This window comes from Mustelus asterias, chromosome 8, assembly GCF_964213995.1.
Source record: "Mustelus asterias chromosome 8, sMusAst1.hap1.1, whole genome shotgun sequence".
Lineage (NCBI taxonomy): Eukaryota > Metazoa > Chordata > Chondrichthyes > Carcharhiniformes > Triakidae > Mustelus > Mustelus asterias.
The window spans coordinates 71604924-71624845 of record NC_135808.1 but is presented as its reverse complement, the minus strand read 5'-3'; the positions used below and the strand labels follow the sequence as shown (position 1 = coordinate 71624845).

The window sequence follows — 19922 nt, the reverse complement described above, 5'->3', positions numbered from 1 at the left end:
ATATGTTTGAGCTCAAAAAGGAAATTTTGAACTGGGTGCCACGTTTTGTTTGATTGTTGCACTTCACTAAGCAAGATTTTACTTCATTATTAAAATTTACTCCCCCCCCCCCCCCCCCCCCCCCGACAAAGTTTTCACATGTTAAAAAAAGTGTGAAACAGCCATAATTTTCCTCAATACATTTTGTCACATTGATTTTCAGCTGAATTACAATAATGGTGAATGTCAACAATCTATTTGCAGAGGAATGGGCAGCATGACAGCAGAACATTTCCGTACACAAATCCATGAAAGTTCTCTTCCAGCAGCAACAGACGCATCAGCAGATCCTATTAATTCTGAACTCACATAGTCGAGGCCAATTTTACTGCAGCAGCTGAGTGCAGGATCAAACCTCTGTACATCTCAGCCATTCATTGGCAAAATTTGACAATCATGAGCTCTGTTCTTATTTTTGTTCTTTTAAAGCTATAAGAGGCAACAGAACCATGAGGGTATCTTAATGGCAAATTTATTCACTGTCAGCTATTTATCCCTTAGACATGACGCATTCTCAAATATGTAAGTCAGTCGTTCAGAAATAGCACCAACCCCTATGGTGATGCAAACTGCTGCAACAAAACCTTGAAACTTTGTTAGCCTAGTTTCTCAATCTGACCCCTCACTTCCTCCAAGGATACCACTCTTCTCTGCTATCAACATGCCAAAATAACCTTTACATTTATTTTCATATTCAATATCTTTTTTCCAGTTTTCATGTTCCATGCTCAGTTGTTTTAGAGCTGGTCTGTACATTCATACAGTATCTAAAATAGCTCTGCAAACCAAATTGCATTATTTTTGCATTTAACTTGATGCCTTCTTTTACCTTCTTATTTAAATACTTTAATTAAAGTTATGAAATTTTTTCTACTTTCCATTCAATATCTCACAATGGATACATCTGTTTCACCATCGAAAGAGTTTGCTTTCCTCCAATGCCAACTGTTCTCCCCAATTTATTCTCCCAACACAATAAATGTAGTCAAAATGTCATCCTGCTTGAAAAAGCACTGGGTTATATCACGTTTACCATATAAAATTAATAAATTTATATCTAAGATAGGTGTACAATATTGGCTCGGCATTGGGTAATTAATTAATTTTCCTCAAAAATGTTTGCGAATAATACAGGGCATTTTCTGTGAAATAAATACAAATGCAGAAATGTTGAACAGTTTAGGAATAATTTGCATTATTTATTATGGAAATACTAGTTTGAAACACAGTATGACAAAGCACTGTGCCACAACTTATTCACTTCTAAATCCATGAAGAAACATGCTCTGCAGTAAGAAGTAATCAAATTATTCAAGAAGTTTTCAGGACCAAAAAGTTGTGTCCCTATTAAGACTGAGCTTACCACTACAAGCTAAACATTACTGCATACGCTGTTTCCACCTGAAGATTGTAACTCAACTTTTCAGTCCACCATTCAAATCTGTTCTTCTAATCAATAGAAACTTAGTTTTCATCATTTCACAAGCAAGTAATAAACAGTTATAATTCTGCTTGCTTATGTTTGAAGTTTTATACAATTTGATATGGAACATCAATATCACAAACTATTCATATCAAACTTGTTACTCATGCGCTCCATTTAATAGGTATTTTGTTTCAGCATAGCAAAAGGAAAGTGATCACAATTCTGAAGAAAATGAATTGAATTTTTTTGACAAGTTGCACACAAAATACAGTATTTCAATTACTGACGGAGAAAGGAACTAGGAAAAAAATTCATATCCTATGGTTGTTTTAATATTAATAGGCAAAATGTTCCAGTATCACAGATCAAAATTTGAGGGAACTCTAGAACATGATTACTTACTGCAGTAGCTTTGAGGACATTGCATCTTCTCCTGAGTGCAGCATCAGGTCAAGTAATTGTGGACACAGGTCCATACATTTTACTTCTTACAATAATTATGCAATAAAAACTCAATGTTCATGAGTCAACTCATTTTTGAGACTTTTTATACAAATGTTATCTATTTGCATATTTTCTAAGAAAGATAGCAGCACCCAACCTTGTCAAAAATGTGTCCATTGCAATACCTCAAACACAGAAATCCAAATCATACTTTTCTCAACAAAAATCAAAATGAATTTTGTTCAAATTTACTGTAAAAAAAAAGGATGCCAGTTGGCATCCCTACTTCTACTTACTCAAGTTCCAACAAAAAAACAACTCATCTTTTCAGAGAAACTCGACAAGGACTGTGCGGCCTGTTGAAGTGTGTCTTGATAGATTTAAGAAACACAAAAAAAATGTAAGCATGACATGTTTGGGTCACAACTGCATGCAAAAGAATCCTTTCCATCCTCTACAGAAGATGTTTTCAATGAACCATGCTGATGGAGACCATTATGCAGTCAAGCCTGTGTTGATTCTTGGTCAGCACTATCCAATTATTTTTCTGCTCCTTCTTTATTGCTCTCAAATTTTTCTTTCAAATAGATATCTGACTTTCCTTTGAAAATAATGATTGAATCTGCATCCTCCACCCTTTCAGATACTGCACCATAGATAATTCACCATGCAAAAAAAGTCCAATCATCCCTCTGGTCCTTATGCCAATTACATTAGATCTGTATCCTCTAGTTACTCAGCCTTCAAACAGTGGAAGCAGATTCTCTCCATAATTTGAAATCTCTCTATTAGATCTCCCTTTTGTGTGCCAGCTCTGGCTCAATTGGGAGATTCTAACCTCAAGTCAAAAGATTATAAACTCAAACCTGGCTGTCTGATCGAAGATTATAAACTCAAACCTGGCTGTCTGATCGAAGACAGAGGGTGGTGGTGGATGGAAAATTTTCGGACTGGAGGCAGGTTGCTAGTGGAGTGCCGCAGGGATCGGTGCTTGGTCCTCTGCTCTTTGTGATTTTTATTAATGATTTAGAGGAGGGGGCTGAAGGGTGGATCAGTAAATTTGCTGATGACACCAAGATTGGTGGAGTAGTGGATGAGGTGGAGGGGTGTTGTAGGCTGCAAAGAGACATAGATAGGATGCAAAGCTGGGCTGAAAAATGGCAAATGGAGTTTAACCCTGATAAATGTGAGGTGATTCATTTTGGTAGGACTAATTTAAATGTGGATTACAGGGTCAAAGGTAGGGTTCTGAAGACTGTGGAGGAACAGAGAGATCTTGGGGTCCATATCCACAGATCTCTAAAGGTTGCCACTCAAGTGGATAGAGCTGTGAAGAAGGCATATAGTGTGTTAGCTTTTATTAACAGGGGGTTGGAGTTTAAGAGCCGTGGGGTTATGCTGCAACTGTACAGGACCTTGGTGAGACCGCATTTGGAATATTGCGTGCAGCTCTGGTCGCCTCACTATAAGAAGGATGTGGAAGCGCTGGAAAGAGTGCAGAGGAGATTTACCAGGATGCTGCCTGGTTTGGAGTGTCGGTCTTATGAGGAAAGGTTGGGGGAGCTGGGGCTGTTCTCTCTGGAGCGGAGGAGATTGAGGGGAGACTTAATAGAGGTTTATAAAATGATGAAGGGGATAGATCGAGTGAACGTTCAAAGACTATTTCCTCGGGTGGATGGAGCTATTACGAGGGGGCATAACTATAGGGTTCATGGTGGGAGATATAGGAAGGATATCAGAGGTAGGTTCTTCACGCAGAGAGTGGTTGGGGTGTGGAATGGACTGCCTGCAGTGATAGTGGAGTCAGACACTTTAGGAACATTTAAGCGGTTATTGGATAGGCACATGGAGCACACCAGGATGGTAGGGAGTGGGATAGCTTGATCTTGGTTTCAGATGAAGGTCGGCACAACATCGTGGGCCGAAGGGCCTGTTCTGTGCTGTACTGTTCTATGTTCTATGTTCTATAAACCCTATCTCATCAAGTCCGTTCAGAATCTTGTTTGTTAAATAAGTTCACTTCTCATTCTTCTGAACTCCAATGAGTTTAAATCAAACCTGTTCAACCTTTCTTCATAAGGTAAGGAATGAATCTCATTAACCTTCTCTGAACTACTTGAGGTAGTTAGACCCTTTTTTCATAAAAAGTGACCAAAACTGTTGGCAGTAGTCCAGATACGGTCTCACCAAAGCCCTGTATGGCTGGAGTAAAACTTCCTGCTTTTATATTCCATCTCCCTTGCAAGAAATACCAACATTCTATTTCCCTTCCAAAACACTTGCTGTGACCGCATGCTCACTTTTTTTGTGATTCATCTACCAGGAAATCCAGATCCCTTTGTACTACCAAGATGCAGAAACAAAGCACTGCGTTTGCTGGAAATTGGAAATAAGATGATAAAAATGGAGGAAATACTCAGAAGGTCTGGAGAGAGAAACAGAATTAATGTCTCAGGTCTGTGATGTTTCATCAGAACTGGGAAAAAGTTAAGGGTGCTGACAAAACATCAACAGAAGTGGGTATGGCAAATACAATCATTGGGGTGAAAACTGTTAGGCAGGATATACTGGATCAGACGGCGATGTTTGAAGTGGATAATTCACCTGGTCCAGATAGCTTGTGCTCCAGATTGCCAAAGGAAGTGGGGTTGGAGACAGCAAATCTGACATCTTTGTTCAAGAAAAGGTGTAAAGGCACTCCTTAGTATTACAGGCCAGTCAGTTTATCATCAGTGATTGAAAGGGTTTTAGAAATATCAGGTAAAAAGATAATAGGCACTTGGAGAAGTTAAAGTTAATTACAGTGAGCCAGCATGAATTTGTAAATGCAGATCATGTTTTACTAATCCAAGTGAATTATTTTCCCCCCCCACACCCAAGTTTCATGAAGGGAATGCAGTGTATGATTTCTCTATGGATATGTTCTATATGGATTCTAAGAAATCACTTGACAGAGTACCACATAAATGGCTGGTCAATAAAATTGAGACACATGCAACAGGAACATTTTTTTTAAAGACTGGATGATGGTAGCTACTGGTGTTGCCTGAGGTCCAGTGCTAGGTGCATTGTTTTTCTTCCACATGTGGAAAATTCCACATTCTCATGCAAGGCCGTGTAAAGATTTTTTTTCATCTTCCCCATGAAGTCTTTTGGTGATCATCTCACGTGTGTTCTTGTCATAATGCTTCCTGTTTTTCTCATTTTCTTCATTCATTGTCTTGAAGGCATTTATCTATGAATCTTAACTCCAGTGAAAAGAGCCCTTTGAAAACTGTGTAACTGTAACCCTTCATTATTGGTAAAATTCTGAAGTCCAGGGGTAACAACAGAATAGATAAAGGTTTCAAGGTGAGCAGAAGAAAAGATGGAGTTGGCCGCTGTTAGAAGCAGGAGTTCCTGGTGATGGAATCTCAACATATCTCAACATATCAAATACATTAAAATAGAAAACAGTCTGCTTCAGTCTCAGGCAGTGCCCAGTGAGAATAGAACCAGTGGCAAGGCAACTGACTTATAGGCAGGGACCAAAGGCAATGGCTTCACTCTCATTCTGATGTCAGACAACAGTATACCAAGTCAACGACAGTGGGGGGAATCAAGAGAGGTAGCACTGGGTATCATCAGGGTTTATGTGGAACCTGACATGTTTTCCAATCATTTCACCAATTGGCAACTTGTAATGAGAAATAATATGGGGCCAAGGATAGATTCTTGAAAGGTTTCAGAGGTTATGATACCCGAATCAAAAACAGGAGTCAATGCCAGGTGATTCGCTGGCTATGACTGGATAGATAAAAATGCAAGCAGGTGAATTCAATCCCACCCAGCAGAATTAAAGAGCAAAGAAGTTGGAGAAGCATGGTGGAATTAACTGTGCAAAAGGCTGCAAAGGTTGTGGACAAGCAGGGACAGTTTGAGACTTTGATGATGGTCATTTCAATAATGTAGGAGGAGCAAAAGTTTGATTGAAGTGAATCGGGGGGGGGGGGGGGGGGAGGCAGCAGCAGCAGCAACACATTCATTGACTTGAAGGAAAAGGGAGGTAGGAGATGTGGGTGATCAGTTTTCAAGAATAGGGGGACACTGGCTCTTTTTTTGAGTTGGGTTTTGATAGCAAATTTGAAGGGGTGGGGAACAGCATCTGGACAGGTAGAAAATCTTAACATCTAACATGATGATCAGCAATTTGGTAGAAATCAGGGCACCCAGGGAGCCAAGTCCCAAGGTTTAATTGGACCAAAGTACAAGTCAAAATGCACAGTAAAAGAAAATCCAGCATTCATATAAAAAACTAACACATTAAAATACTTTGATGAGAATCATTACATGATTTCAGTCTTGAATGCAAATGTGAACACAATTTAAATTATGACTAATTATTTGCATCAAATAATTTAACTTTGTAATTTTAATATTTTTTGCTGCTCTTCTTCGATGCAACATTACCAGCTACCTAACTTGAACAATTTTCGGAACAAATATTGATTCTATCCAGTTAGCAACCATTAGCATTTAGTACATTTTGCTAGTTAAACATTTGAACACACAAATGAAAACCTACCCATTGATATTACATAACAGATTGATTGTAAAGCAGTTTGTTAATCTATTAATTTTAATGTAGTGTGTTTTGGGGCACCCCTTAAATCTTTTGTTAATTAAATAACTTTAAATAATCAAAGCGAGGTGAACGCAATTTTCACAATAAATTATCTCTGTGGTCAAGTAATTTAAGCTCATGTGAAGCTGTATATCACACTGCTTTCTTCCAGTATACCTTTCTATTTCAGCACTGCATACAAAAAGCAATCAACAATTCAAGCATGCCATTCTATTTTCTAATTTCAAAGATCGGTTTATTCAACACAACATGGCAAGTAGAGGTCAAGTTATTTTAAGTATCAGTGCTGCAAGCAATTTAATGCCTAGCGCCAGCAGATCATTGTACTTTTATATTGAGCAGTATTGCTCAGTTTAACTGTACTATTAGCTTCAAGTACAGCATGTTCCTTCAATTATCAGTTGCTTAATCTTAATTAACCAAGATACAAATCCAGTAACCAGTGAAAAGCATAATCTTCAATACCAGACCACATTTGGAAAAATTGTATTAAGCCTACTTTATGATAAAATTAAACAGTAAAGCAAGGAATAACTGTGATCTATAGAAATCAGAGGCCAACTAGCTTAGTTGAGCTAATTTCCCTCAATTTAAGCACCAATACACACTTCGAGATACCACTACTTCCAAAGACGACAAAATTGTGACCACCAACAATTTTACCTTGAAATACAAGCTGACCAGAAGCATCCCCAAAACCTTAAGCTATGACATCTCTTTCCACTTGCCTCATTAATTGTTCTCAAATCCACCACCACCATCCAACACACTTCACCTCCACCACACCCGCCCCCCCCCCCCCCCACCCCCAAATAAAACATTGAAACTCCAGACATCTGGCAATATGATTTCCCACCAAATTATTAAAACAGTTCAAAAAGAAATCCATGTCATATGAATCATTAATTTTGCTTCCCAATCTAATTTTACTATGTATTCATTAGGAACTAATGAATCATTAGAGTCACACTAACATGATAGGCATAGAAATATCAAGTTGCAGCTTAGACACTATTTCACAATCTGTTCACTCTTAATCAGTATGTATCATACTAATCAATCTATGATTTCTAAAGTAATGACTTGAATTCTTTGCAGCTACAGGCCACATCAGGGCGGCACGGTAGCACAGTGGTTAGCACTGCTGCTTCACAGCTCCAGGGACCTGGGTTCGATTCCCGGCTCGGGTCACTGTCTGTGTGGAGTTTGCACATTCTCCTCGTGTCTGCGTGGGTTTCCTCCGGGTGCTCCGGTTTCCTCCCACAGTCCAAAGATGTGCAGGTTAGGTTGATTGGCCATGCTAAAAATTGCCCTTAGTGTCCTGAGATGCGTAGGTTGGAGGGATTAGTGGGTAGATATGGGGGTAGGGCCTGGGTGGGATTGTGGTCGGTGCAGACTCGATGAGCCGAATGGCCTCTTTCTGTACTGTAGGGTTTCTATGATTTCTATGATCATTCATTAGATGTTCCTGCTCAAAATTGAACCAAGTACACGACACTGTACCTTCGATATATTTTTTGACAAGTACAGCAGAAAGTAGTTTAAACATGTGGTCAGAATATCCTGCCATACAAGCAGTTGACACATGCAACTACTAACTGCTTACCACCTCTTAGTGCTAATCCAATGATCTTGCTGACAAAAAAAACACAAATATTTTACGTACATTGTACATATTGCTCAGCTTTCATACAGCGCAGTCAGAATTAGAATCCTCATTACTGAACAGAAATCGGCTGTTTGGATGAATGAAAATCCTTAGCTTGCAGACCACAAGCATATGGTACTTATTATCTTTAATTAAGTGATACTGTTCATTTTGAACATGGACAAGACAATAATCACCAGGGCTTCAGACCACAATGTATACATGGTAGTTAACAAGGCTTTATATCCAGCATACTGAATCTAGTTCCCCATTGCTTTCTCCATAGCAACATCTCAGCCAGAGTCAACTTACCAACCAACTAGTCCCTTTTCTTCTGTGGTATAAATTGCTATGATCATTTGAAATAGGGCATTCTTGCCCTATTTGTCTTGGTGAGTGCAAGACAAAAGAGCTTCAGCAACATATCTCTCCTCTCAGATACGCCCATTAAACAGTACAGTTACACTGCGTTTCAACAACAAACACACTTCATAATTCATTCCATTTCAAACTCTATCCCTAAAGGTTTCTTCAAATTGAACTTGTTACTGCAAATAAAAATCAATGCAATATTGGAGGTAATTTCATTTGGAAAATACCAAGTATTAGATTTACGATCCTGAACGGGAAATGGAAAGAGTCCCATCACTCTTGTACAATCAGCAGTGTATATATTCTATGAAAAGTAGACCATTAATCCAATAATACAAAATCAATTGCTATTCATTTTTGCAGACTATATGCATGCAGATGCACACATGTAACATTGCCACCAAGAAAGGAGAGAGACAAAAGCAGAAATTAGAATTGGAAAGCTAGTTAGTCTAACATCTGCCATTGGGAAAATGCTGGAATGCATTATTAAGGAGGCAGTAGCAGGACATTCAGAAAATAATGATAGCGAGAGCCAACATGGTTATGGGAAAAGGAAACATACAAAACAGAAGGTGTAGGCCATTCAGCCCTTTGAGCCTGCTCCACCATTCATTTTGATCATGGCTGATCATCAAATTCAATATCCTGATCCTGCCTTCCCCTCTATATCCCTTGATCCCTTCAGCTCCAAGAGCTATATCTAATTTTTTCTTGAAATCTGAATGTTATGGCCTCAACTACTTTCGGTGGCAGTGAATTCCACAGACTCACCACTCTGGTGAAGAAATTTTTCCTCACCTCAGTCCTAAAAGTCCTCACCCTCAAACTATGACCCCTAGTTCTGGACTCCCCCACCATTGGGAACATTCTTTCTGAATCTATCCTGTCTAATCCTGATACAATTTTATAAGTTTATGAGATTCCTCTCACTCTTCTTGATAATTTATTAGACTTCTTTGAAGATGTAACAGGCAACATAGATAAGGAAGAACTAAAAGATGTGTATTTGGAATTTCAAAGGCCTTCCACAAGGTTCCACATAAGAGTATGACACAAGGAAACAGCCCAAAATATTGGGGATGGTATACTAATATGAATGAAGGATTGGCTTACTAACAGGAAGCAAAGTTAGGATACATTTTCAGGTTGTAAAGTACACCAGGGATTAGTGCTCAGCCTTAACTAGTTATTACCTACATTAATGATTTGGATGAAGACCCAGGCTCTTTTGTAACCAAAATTGCTAACGATGCAAAGTTAAGTGGGAAAGCAAGCGGAGGTGGATGCGAAGATCTGCAAAAGGGATCTAGATAGGTTAAGTGAGTAGGCAATAAACTGGCAGATGTAATGTCATGTGGGAAAATGTGAAATTGTCCACTTTGGCAGGAAGAATACAAAGCAGATTATTTAAATGAAGAGCAATTGTAGAATGCTGCAGTGCAGAAGGGTCTGGGTATTCTTGTACGTGAATCACAAAAATATTGGCATTCTGATACAGCAAGTAATTACAAAAGCAAATTGAATGTTAACCTTTATGGCAAGGTGGTGAACTATAAAGAAAATGGCAAGGCTTGCTACAATTGTACAGGGTATTGTTGAAACTGCACCTGGAGTACTTGTATAATTTTGATCTCCTTACTTGAGGAGGGATATGTGCCTCTTTTGTGAATGAGGGGTGGGTGTTGTTGCATTTATTTTTTGGGCGTTAAGAAAATAAACATTAATTCTGTCTTGTAAGTTAAACCTACGAAAAAGCAGTCTGGTGTCTGTTCTTGAAAGTCACAGCACCCAAGGGGTTAAAGCATCTCTTCTCTTAAATACATACTGTTGCAGTCCGTCGAGAGGTGGAAAGGAGACAAATGATCCCACATCAGTTTGTAACAGATACAACACAGGCAGCTATTCAGTCCATCCTGTTTGTACCGATTCTTTGGTAGAACTTTCCAACTGGTCCCACTCACCAGTTCTTTCTGCTTAATCCTGTAAATGATGTGGAGATGCCGGCGTTGGACTGGGGTAAACACAGTAAGAAGTTTAACAACACCAGGTTAAAGTCCAACAGGTTTATTTGGTAGCAAAAGCCACACAAGCTTTCGGAGCTCTTAGCCCCTTCTTGGGCTAAGAGCTCCGAAAGCTTGTGTGGCTTTTGCTACCAAATAAACCTGTTGGACTTTAACCTGGTGTTGTTAAACTTCTTACTGTGTTAATCCTGTAAATTCAGGGCAAGTCAACCCAGACTAAATTCACATATATTCATCAATGATGCAGAGAATAACATACCTTAATAATTGAATTACATTATTTTCTCACAAATCTTATTTCAATGTATTGGCTCTTTGAATGCACAAAACATTACATCAAAAATACTATCTGCGATTCACAGATCTAAAGCAACATGGACAGGATTTTTCGGCCTCCCTTGCCCGGAAACTGGAAAATCCCGAGGTCAAAGGACCTTTCCATGGTCCGCCCCACACTCGCTCAGATTCCCGTGGCGGGTAGGACAGTAGAATTCACCCCTAAATCTATTTCTTTCTCTACTGATGGTACCTGATTTGCTGAGTTGTTTCAGCATTTATTGTTTTTAATCACAAGTACTTCACATTGCACAGCTGAAAGTTTTGATGCAGTGCAATGTGAACCACTGCTCAAACATTCTAACACCATTTCAGGATTGGCTCTCTCATTAGCCTCATCAACCCTCCCTATTACGTCACACTAAAACATGATTTTCCTTAAACAAATGATTCCTAATTTGTCCAAGTTACTGTTAGATGTTTATTCCATCTTTTACCCTGATCAATCTTACAGATGCACCACAGAAAGCATCCTTTCCATATGTATCACAGCTTGGTATAGCTCTTGCTCTGACCAAGACCACAAGAAACTACAAAGGGTTGTGAACATAGCGCAGTCTATCACACAAACCAGCCTCCCATCCACTGACTCCGCTTACCACTTCCTGCTGCCTCGGGAAAGCAGCCAGCATAATCAAGGACCCCACTCACCTCAGATGTACTCTTTCACTTCTTCTGTCAGGAAAATAGTACAAAAACCTGAGAACACATACCAACCGACACAAGAACAGCTTCTTCTCTGCTGCCATCAGACTTTTGAATGGACCTACCATATATTAAGCCGCTCTTTCTCTACACCCTATCTGTAACTGGATGTAGAGAAATAGTGGAAAAAATTGTTTCTTGCATGCTATACAGGCAAAACAGAGGGGAAATGGTAGGGCAACTTAAGCCAGAACTTCCTGGATGATGAGAGAAATAGAGTAAGATAAAGCAGAGAAAGTGCATGTATGATAGATGTCTGATTGATAATACTTGAGAAGCAGGCTGACTAACAGAAGTTCAATTGAGAAGTGAAAAGGAAAAGAGACAAATAAAGAAATTTTGGATACTGGCAGCGAACATAAAAGGGAATCGAAAGTCTTGTATAAGTATATAAGTAAATAGCAACGGTATGGTAAGCAGACTGTGGGGCTAATTCTGGAGCACAAAGGGAACCTACACATGAAAGCAGAGGGTATGGTTGAGGTATTAAATCAGTACTAGCCACTTGTCTTTACAAAGGAAGAAGGTGCTGCCAAAATCAGTGGAAGGGGAGGTAGTTGAGACCCTGGATGGGCTTAAAATTGATTAGGAAGTATTGGAAAAGCTTGGCTGTACTTAATGTCAAGTCTTCAGAATTGGATGAGATGCATCTGAGTTTGCTAAGGGGAGGAGGAGTGGAAATCTGCATAGGTGGTGGCCATAGTCTTCCAATGCCTTTTTGATCCAGAGTACTAGAGAATTGTAAATGCTACATCCTTGTTCCAAAAATGACACAAGATTAACCCAGAAACTACACAGCAGTCAATTTAACCTCAATGGTGGGAAAGCTTTTAGAAATATTAATCCAGCAAAATTAACTGATTTGATTTATTGCCATGTGTTGGAATAAAGTGAAAAGTACTGTTTCTTGTACGCTACACAGACAAAACATACAAAGGAAAGGAGAGGGTGCAGAATATAGTAGCAATGTACCCTGGATGTAACCAAACCATCTCCTCTTTAAAGGCATCCCAGTGTTCTGTGACAGTTTTGTCTGTCAATCTTTCATTCTAATTTCCCTGGGACAGACTATTTCCATTTAATAAAGTCAAGCATCCTAAATTTAGTATTTTAATTTTAGATTGTTCCTGTTCTTCTCCATATATAACCAAAATACTATTATTCCTTGATAATTATCGTTATTCCCCAACAGACACTTCATTCACCTCATTCCACAGAACCAGATGGGTTGCAAAATACTGATCAAAAGAATTTTCTGCAACACACTTCACCTCTCTGCCTGCTACATGATTACTGTTGCTGTCTTTATTTGGATAAGTGAAGTCCCCCATTAGCACTATTCTATAGCTTTTGCACCTCTCAAATTTGCTCTCTTTCATTTGAGACTTCCGATTACACAGCAGTGGAATGGCATCTCTATTGTTTCTCAGCTCAAACGAAATAGATTTTTAATTTGACCCCTCCAGGATATTTTCTCTCCCTCCAGCACTTCCAATGACCTTAATCATTATAGTGTCATCTTTCTTCCCGTTCCTATTTATTTCCTGAATACTTTGTATCCAGGAATATAGAATATATATATAGCAATGTGGCAGCACGATGGCACAGTAGCTAGCACTGCTGCCTTACAGCGCCAGGGACATTGGTTTGATTCTTGGCTTGGGTCACTATCTGTGCGGAGTTTGCACATTCTCCATGTCTGCAGTGGGTTTCCTCCAGATACTCCAGTTTCCTCCTACAGTCCAAAGATGTGCAGGTTAGGTTTATTGGCCATGCTGAATTCTCCCTCAATGTACCTGAACAGGTGCCGGAGTGTGGCGACAAGGGGATTTTCACAGCAACTTCATTGCAGTGTTGTGAGCCTACTTGTGACTAATAAATAAACTTTAACTTTACAACGCATTGGATTCAATTCTCCAATATCACCACTGTATATCCGCACCTTTAGCTCACCAGCATTTTTAACCACATTGCACATTTACATATTTGTGCAGTAAACCTTTCAAATCTGACCCCATGGAATACCTTGCTATTTCTAAGGCTGGTGCTACCACTTCTTACAATCCTTCCAGCAACTATTTCATCTTTCCTATTACTATATCATGGTTCCCAATGCCCTGGCAAATTAGTTTAAACCCTCCCAAACAACACTTGTCCTGAGGAAATTCCCAGCTCTGCTTAAGTACAACCTGCTAAGCCTCCAAATTTCACTCCACTAAAACTAGCCCGAGGAATCTAAAGCCCTCCTTCTTACCGTGTCTCTCCAGCCACACAGCCATTTCTTTCATTATCGTTTCTATATTCACTATTGCATGGCACTGACTGTATTCTGGTTACTAGCCTGTCTCTTCGCTCCATATCATCTGCCTGTAGGATTTCATCACCATTGTGGCAGAAACACCCATCTAACACCTCACTGCTGAATTTCCCAATCTTTCTCCTGATCCCTGACACCTCACCCACCAGTGATGCCATAAACTTGGCTCTAGCCACACTCCCCAGATTAATCAACATCCACAAGATGTTTTGAGGAAAAACTGACCACTTAATTTCCACATGAGCTACTTCTTGATTTTCAGGGGCTTCTTGGTTTGCGAAGGGTCCTCTTGTATTTTCATTGACCCCTTTATTGGATGATCTAGTCACAAAGTAACATTACCTTTTGTATTTGTGCCAATTTAAGATAGCACAAATATCAAATCAAAAGATTACATACTGTATATAGCATACATGTATAAGAAATATTAGTAAATCTTTTAATCCTCATAAAAAATCAAATTGTTCACATCAATAATAAGATGCTAGACATTAAGATTTATATGCACTCGTATAATTACACACCAAGTAACAGTAACTAGCAAGACCCTTCCAGATCTCAAATTATAAACAATACAGAAATCAGGCCCATCACAAGTTTAGCATTAATATCGCATGCACCCTGCGTTGAACAGTGAAAATTTAAATACGACATTTGCAAAAGTGAAAAGGTTTGCTGACATTTTTATGTCTATCACTTTATCAGCGTCGAATTAGTTAATTTTGCTCGATTTCTACGTCTTATTCAAAATCATGTTCGGTTTCCTCTTCATGCTCATCTGCAGGACATGCAATCCGAGAAGGTGATGCAAATTCAGATTTGATAGCTGATGATCACCGGCACCTTCCATGCAGCTGAACATGTGGTCTTGTCACTTATTTAGCTGTTTTATACCACCTGGTTACAGCTGATTCTCCACTGAAGTCATTCTCCGAGGGGCACTCGAGCGAATCATCATGAAGTTGTTCATGGTTTGCATCTCGAGACTGACTCGTCAGTCACTCTTGATTGTGTTCCTGAGGGAAAAAGCCCTCCCCACTTTAACGGTGATCAATGGTATTTCCTGTGTCAGCTCCACTGGGGGAAAAAAAGAGGGAACCTTTCTTGCCTCTCCTTGAAGAGCTTACTCCATGAAGTGCGCAATGGAAATGGTCTATTTTCATTCGTCCGACCCGCTCAAACTCGATCAACTTTGGATGCATGGAATGCAGGGAAATTGTTCAAGTGTTCTAGATGTATTTTCATGTTGGCATCTCTATCTTTCAGCTCTGGTGGCCAGATTTTCAGTTCAACTGTTCACAATGAGCCAAATCGCTTTTGTAGACAGTGAATCACTGGCTCACTATGATTTCTGTATGATTGGGAGAAGCCAGCTGCACTTTCTGCAAGCTCTTTCAATTCCTTTATAGGTCCCCTCAAGGCAGTCTTCTTTGATGGATCACAGCTTGCGACTATCACCTTCCTGTGTCAGGTCATGCAGAACCTGGTGGTCTTGGACCACGATAATGCTGTCAACTCCCTCAGATAGGCCTGCACTGTGTCTGGAAAATAGGTGAGAAGGCTCCTCCAAAGCATCCAACACAGTGCCATATGGAGAAGTGCCAAAATGAGCCTCTTGATCATTCCTCTCGCTTTTGAGGCATTTTTTCCTTGACTTCAGTCTACCGTTCATTTTCTATGTCGCTTAGATGGGCAACAACAGTGGAGTAGCTTTATGTGCGTCCTATGATCAACCCAATCAACACCCTCTAACCATGTTCGTCTGAGGATGATTTCATCTAGCAAGTTTAAGTAAAAGTAAAGTTTATTTATTAGTCATAAGTAGGTTTACATTAATACTGCAACAAAGTTACTGTGAAAATCTCCTAGTTGCCACACTCCGGCACCTGTTCGGGGACACTGATGGAGAATTTAGCATGGCCAATCCACCTGACCAGCACGTTTTTCAGATTGTGAGGGGAAACCAGAGCACCCGGAGGAAACCCACACAGACACGGGGAGAACGTGCAAACTCCACACAGACAGTGACCCAAGCCAGGAATCGAACCCAGGTCCCTGGCGCTGTGATGCAGCAATGCTACCCACTGGCACACCATGCCATTTCACTGTGCTCCCAAAGACACTTGAGTATAGGATAACGTGTGTCAAGTTAAGAAGCCATCCATCTCTCTGGTAAAGTAACATTCTCTGCATGCAGTTTTGGCCACACACTGGATTCCAATTAGTCAGCGCATCTTGGCAGCCAGCTTTGCAAAGATCCCATCCTCCAGCCAACAATAATGCTAGCCCCATTTACACCAAAGCCATCAGTTTTCTTGCATTCTGGGACATCCTTATCCATGAACAAATGAATTGATATGGTCCAGCATTCTATCTGCTTTTGCACTCTCAACATTTTAGATCCAAAATACCTCATATTGGGAATACCATTGCCCGAGTATTTAACATAAACAAGCTCTTTCTCCTTTCTACTCCTGTCAGTGCTGCCGTCCGTCAGAATGCACATAAAGCTTGCAGTTTACACCCGAGTATTGCAGCCCTAACAAATATTCTTAGCCAAGGAATGAAGGTATGCCCTTGTGTTGTGTTCTCATATGCATTTCCAAGATCTACATATTCTCGTCTCCCCACACGTACGAGGAAAGAAACGAGCAGAATTGGACCTCATTATTTGCCAGATGGTAGATAACTTGACTATCTTCCCATAGGCTTATGCAGTAATTTTCACAATGTCTGGATTGTTTGATTTTTCCATGCACTATAAGCTGCCTTGTAACTTGGGTTCTGGCTGCTATATCATGATGCTCCATGGGTGCTCTGAGTCAGTTCACCGTGTGCCAAGGCAGACTTTGCAGGATATTACTGATTCATTCCATGCCAATCCAGTTTTCGGGGCTATTGCGGAGCTTTGAAGAGCAAAGTTCCCCGCTGGCCTGGTGTATTTTAAGCCCTGCCCTCACCAGTATTCAAAACTGAATACTGGTTGGGAACAAAGATGAACTCCAAGGACCCTTACACTACATGCCTAGTCCTCCTACAGCCTGCTGGTCACCCATTCCCCCTCTGTCCACACACCCTTAAACTGTGGTTTGACCACATCCAGAAACTTGCTAACCATGTAACTCTTGAGCCTGGTGGATGCACTGCAGTGCCATCAGCTATTAAAGTTCAAGCTGCTCCAACTTATGACACCTACTGCCACGGGGTTGTCCACAACACAAAAGTGTCCTGGATTTCCTAATTGTAACAGGACATTCATCCCACAGGACTGAGGTACACTGTCATGTTTCTACTTATGAGACTGACTAAATTTAAAAATAAACTCGCGACTTGTACATAATAAAATCCTCCCCAGCTACCCACTAATCAACACCTTCCATTGTGCTGATGTCATCTAGTTTTATTAACATTGTACCCTGATGTGTATGCTCACTCCGCCCTGCTATTTCATCCCCAAACACCTTTAGATACACACTCCTTACCTCCAAGTTCTTCAAACAACAATTTCAAAAAACCTGGTTTTTGTTTGGCAATTTGTTCTCGCAATGTGTTCTCTCACTCCTGCTGACTTCCCACAGTTGCTTTTCGCTGTTGCTCTGTGACACTGCTTTCTCTCAGGCTTAGTCTCTCTGACTTGTGCAAATTCCCCACCTCCACTTATACCTGTTGTGCTTCAGTATTGTATTACCTCCAGCTTGCTCTCTCCAACTTGCCCCTGTTGATCTCCAGCACTATTTCCCAACAGCACGACAAGGGAAAGCTGCTCCTTGGTTATTTGATGGGTAAATGTAAAGCAGAATCACAATTTAACTCCATGCTAATGCCTAGCTTCAATCAATTTCACCTTATAAATGTTCTGTGACAGTCACAGCAAAATCATGTTAACAATTTTAAAAAATGATATCCCAAAAAAAAAATGCAGTCTTGGTCACACCATTACATTGTCTTTGTCCATCAATTTCTGTCATAGCATTACACCATAGCAAAACTCAGCAGCAACATAAAACCTAACAATGTCAGTATTTGGATTAAAACAGACTGGCAAACAGCACCACATCACACACTTGTAGTGAAACCAGTTGCCAAGAGACTTCAGCTACAATGACAAAAGGAGGTACTATAACACCATCACATGTCCAAACATACAATAAAAATGAAGTTCAATTAACTGCTTAACACAGACATTGAATGGTATTTACACTGCCTCATCCGATACCTTGTGTCCATTGTGATGGATTTTTTCATAGTAGACCTAAGAATTATTATATTAGAATGTCTTAGTAATAAATCTCCTTTCAGAAAGGTAGGTGCAACAAAAAAACATAATGTGCTGTTGCAGCTATACAGGGCCTTGGTGAGGTCACACCGAGAGTATTGTGTACATTTCTGGTCTCCTTTTCAGAGGAAAGATGTTCTTGCTCTCAAGGGAGTGCAGCGAAGGTTTACCAGGCTGATTCCGGGGATGACAAGACTGATGTATAAGGAGAGATTGACTATGTTAGGATTGTTTTCGCTGGAGTTCAGATGAATGAGGGGAGATCTCAGAGACTTACAAAATTCTAACAGGTCTAGCTAGATAGGATAGATGCAGGGAGGCTGTTCCCAATTGAATGCATTCAAGAGGCAGCTGGATATAGCACCTGAGGCAAATGGGATCAAAGGTTATGGGGAAAAAGCAGAATTAGGTTATTGAATTGGATGATCAGCCATGAACATAATGAATGGCGCAGCAGGCTCGAAGGGCCAAATAGCCCCCTCCTGCTCCTATGTTTCTATGTAACGTACAATGGGATATTTGTCAGCTTCTCATCCCAACTATAAAAAGAAAGAAATTGGAAAACACACTATCAAATTTCCTTCCAGATGACATGCTGTTCAGGACCACTCCAAAATTCCAGTGTAGTCATTATCACAATGGCCCTGATGTCTATGAAGCTGAACAGCCTCCAAAACTTAAAGCATTGCACATGCATTAGTTCATACAGTCTAAAAGGTTTCAAATTCTGTCAGTTCCTGCTTCCGTTGCCAAAACACTGTGATCTGCAAATATAAACATTTATTTGTTCAGCGTGAAACATCATGCAGTATTCTATATACCTATCTACAATACTCCTTTTCAATACAATTCTCATTATGAATCTTTCACGTACAAGGAAGAGACACAGTCTCCCCACGCAATTTCCAGTTTAGTGGGAATGGTGGCAGGGGTGCCGAGTACTAAGACAACAGGCATTTTGGATAATTCATTCTTTGACAGGCTGAGGATATTCAATGACAGCAATACTGGTATTTGGATTAATACAAACTGGCAAGCACCAACATATCCTAACTTCTAGTGAAACCCATTGCCAAGAGACTTCAGCTGAAATGGACTTCATCCGTAGACACGGCTAGCAAAAATCAAAAAACATTAGAAAGATCAGAAAGCAGATGGCTTAACAGCAATCATTAATGAGGTAGGGAACAACCCAGGAAACAACACACTTGTGAACCTAACAACTGTTCTGAGTTGAGATAACTAGCGTTCAATAGGAACAGACCAAAAAGGAGGCTCAAAAAAGGTGGAATCATGAATCATAGAATCCTACAGTGCAGGAAGAGGCCATTCGGCCCATCGAGTCTGCACCAACCACAATCCCACCCAGGCCCTATCCACATATCCCGACATATTTACCCACTAACCTATGCATCCCGGGACACTAAGGGGCAATTTAGAATGGCCAATCAACCTAGCCCGCACATCTTTGGACTGTGGGAGGAAACCGGAGCACCCGAAGGAGAAAGTGCAAAGTCCACACAGACAGCAACCCGAGCCGGGATTCGAGAAGTTGAGAAGGTATTTCTCATGGGGACAGGCAGGAAAGTGGGGTGAAGGCTACAATCAGAACAGCCATCATCTTTGAAAAGCAGAGCAAGCTCAATGCACAGAATGGCCTATTCCTGCCCCTTATGATCCTCTTCCCCAGCACACAAACCTCATCACCTCT

At 40.3% G+C, this 19922-nt stretch overlaps 1 protein-coding gene across 4 annotated transcripts in view; it reads right to left on the bottom strand.

Annotated features, from left to right (window-relative positions):
• The window catches only part of nek7 (NIMA-related kinase 7), a 179557-nt gene that overhangs the window by 110534 nt on the left and 49101 nt on the right, over nucleotides 1-19922 (bottom strand). Inside the window, exon 1 of one of the 4 annotated variants that reach the window (XM_078218150.1) lies at nucleotides 17418-17508. The exons of the other annotated variants lie outside the window; for them this stretch is intronic. The gene's annotated coding sequence lies outside the window, so the exon portion shown is untranslated. Of the gene's footprint in view, nucleotides 1-17417; nucleotides 17509-19922 lie in introns of those variants that run through there. 4 annotated transcript variants of the gene reach the window in all.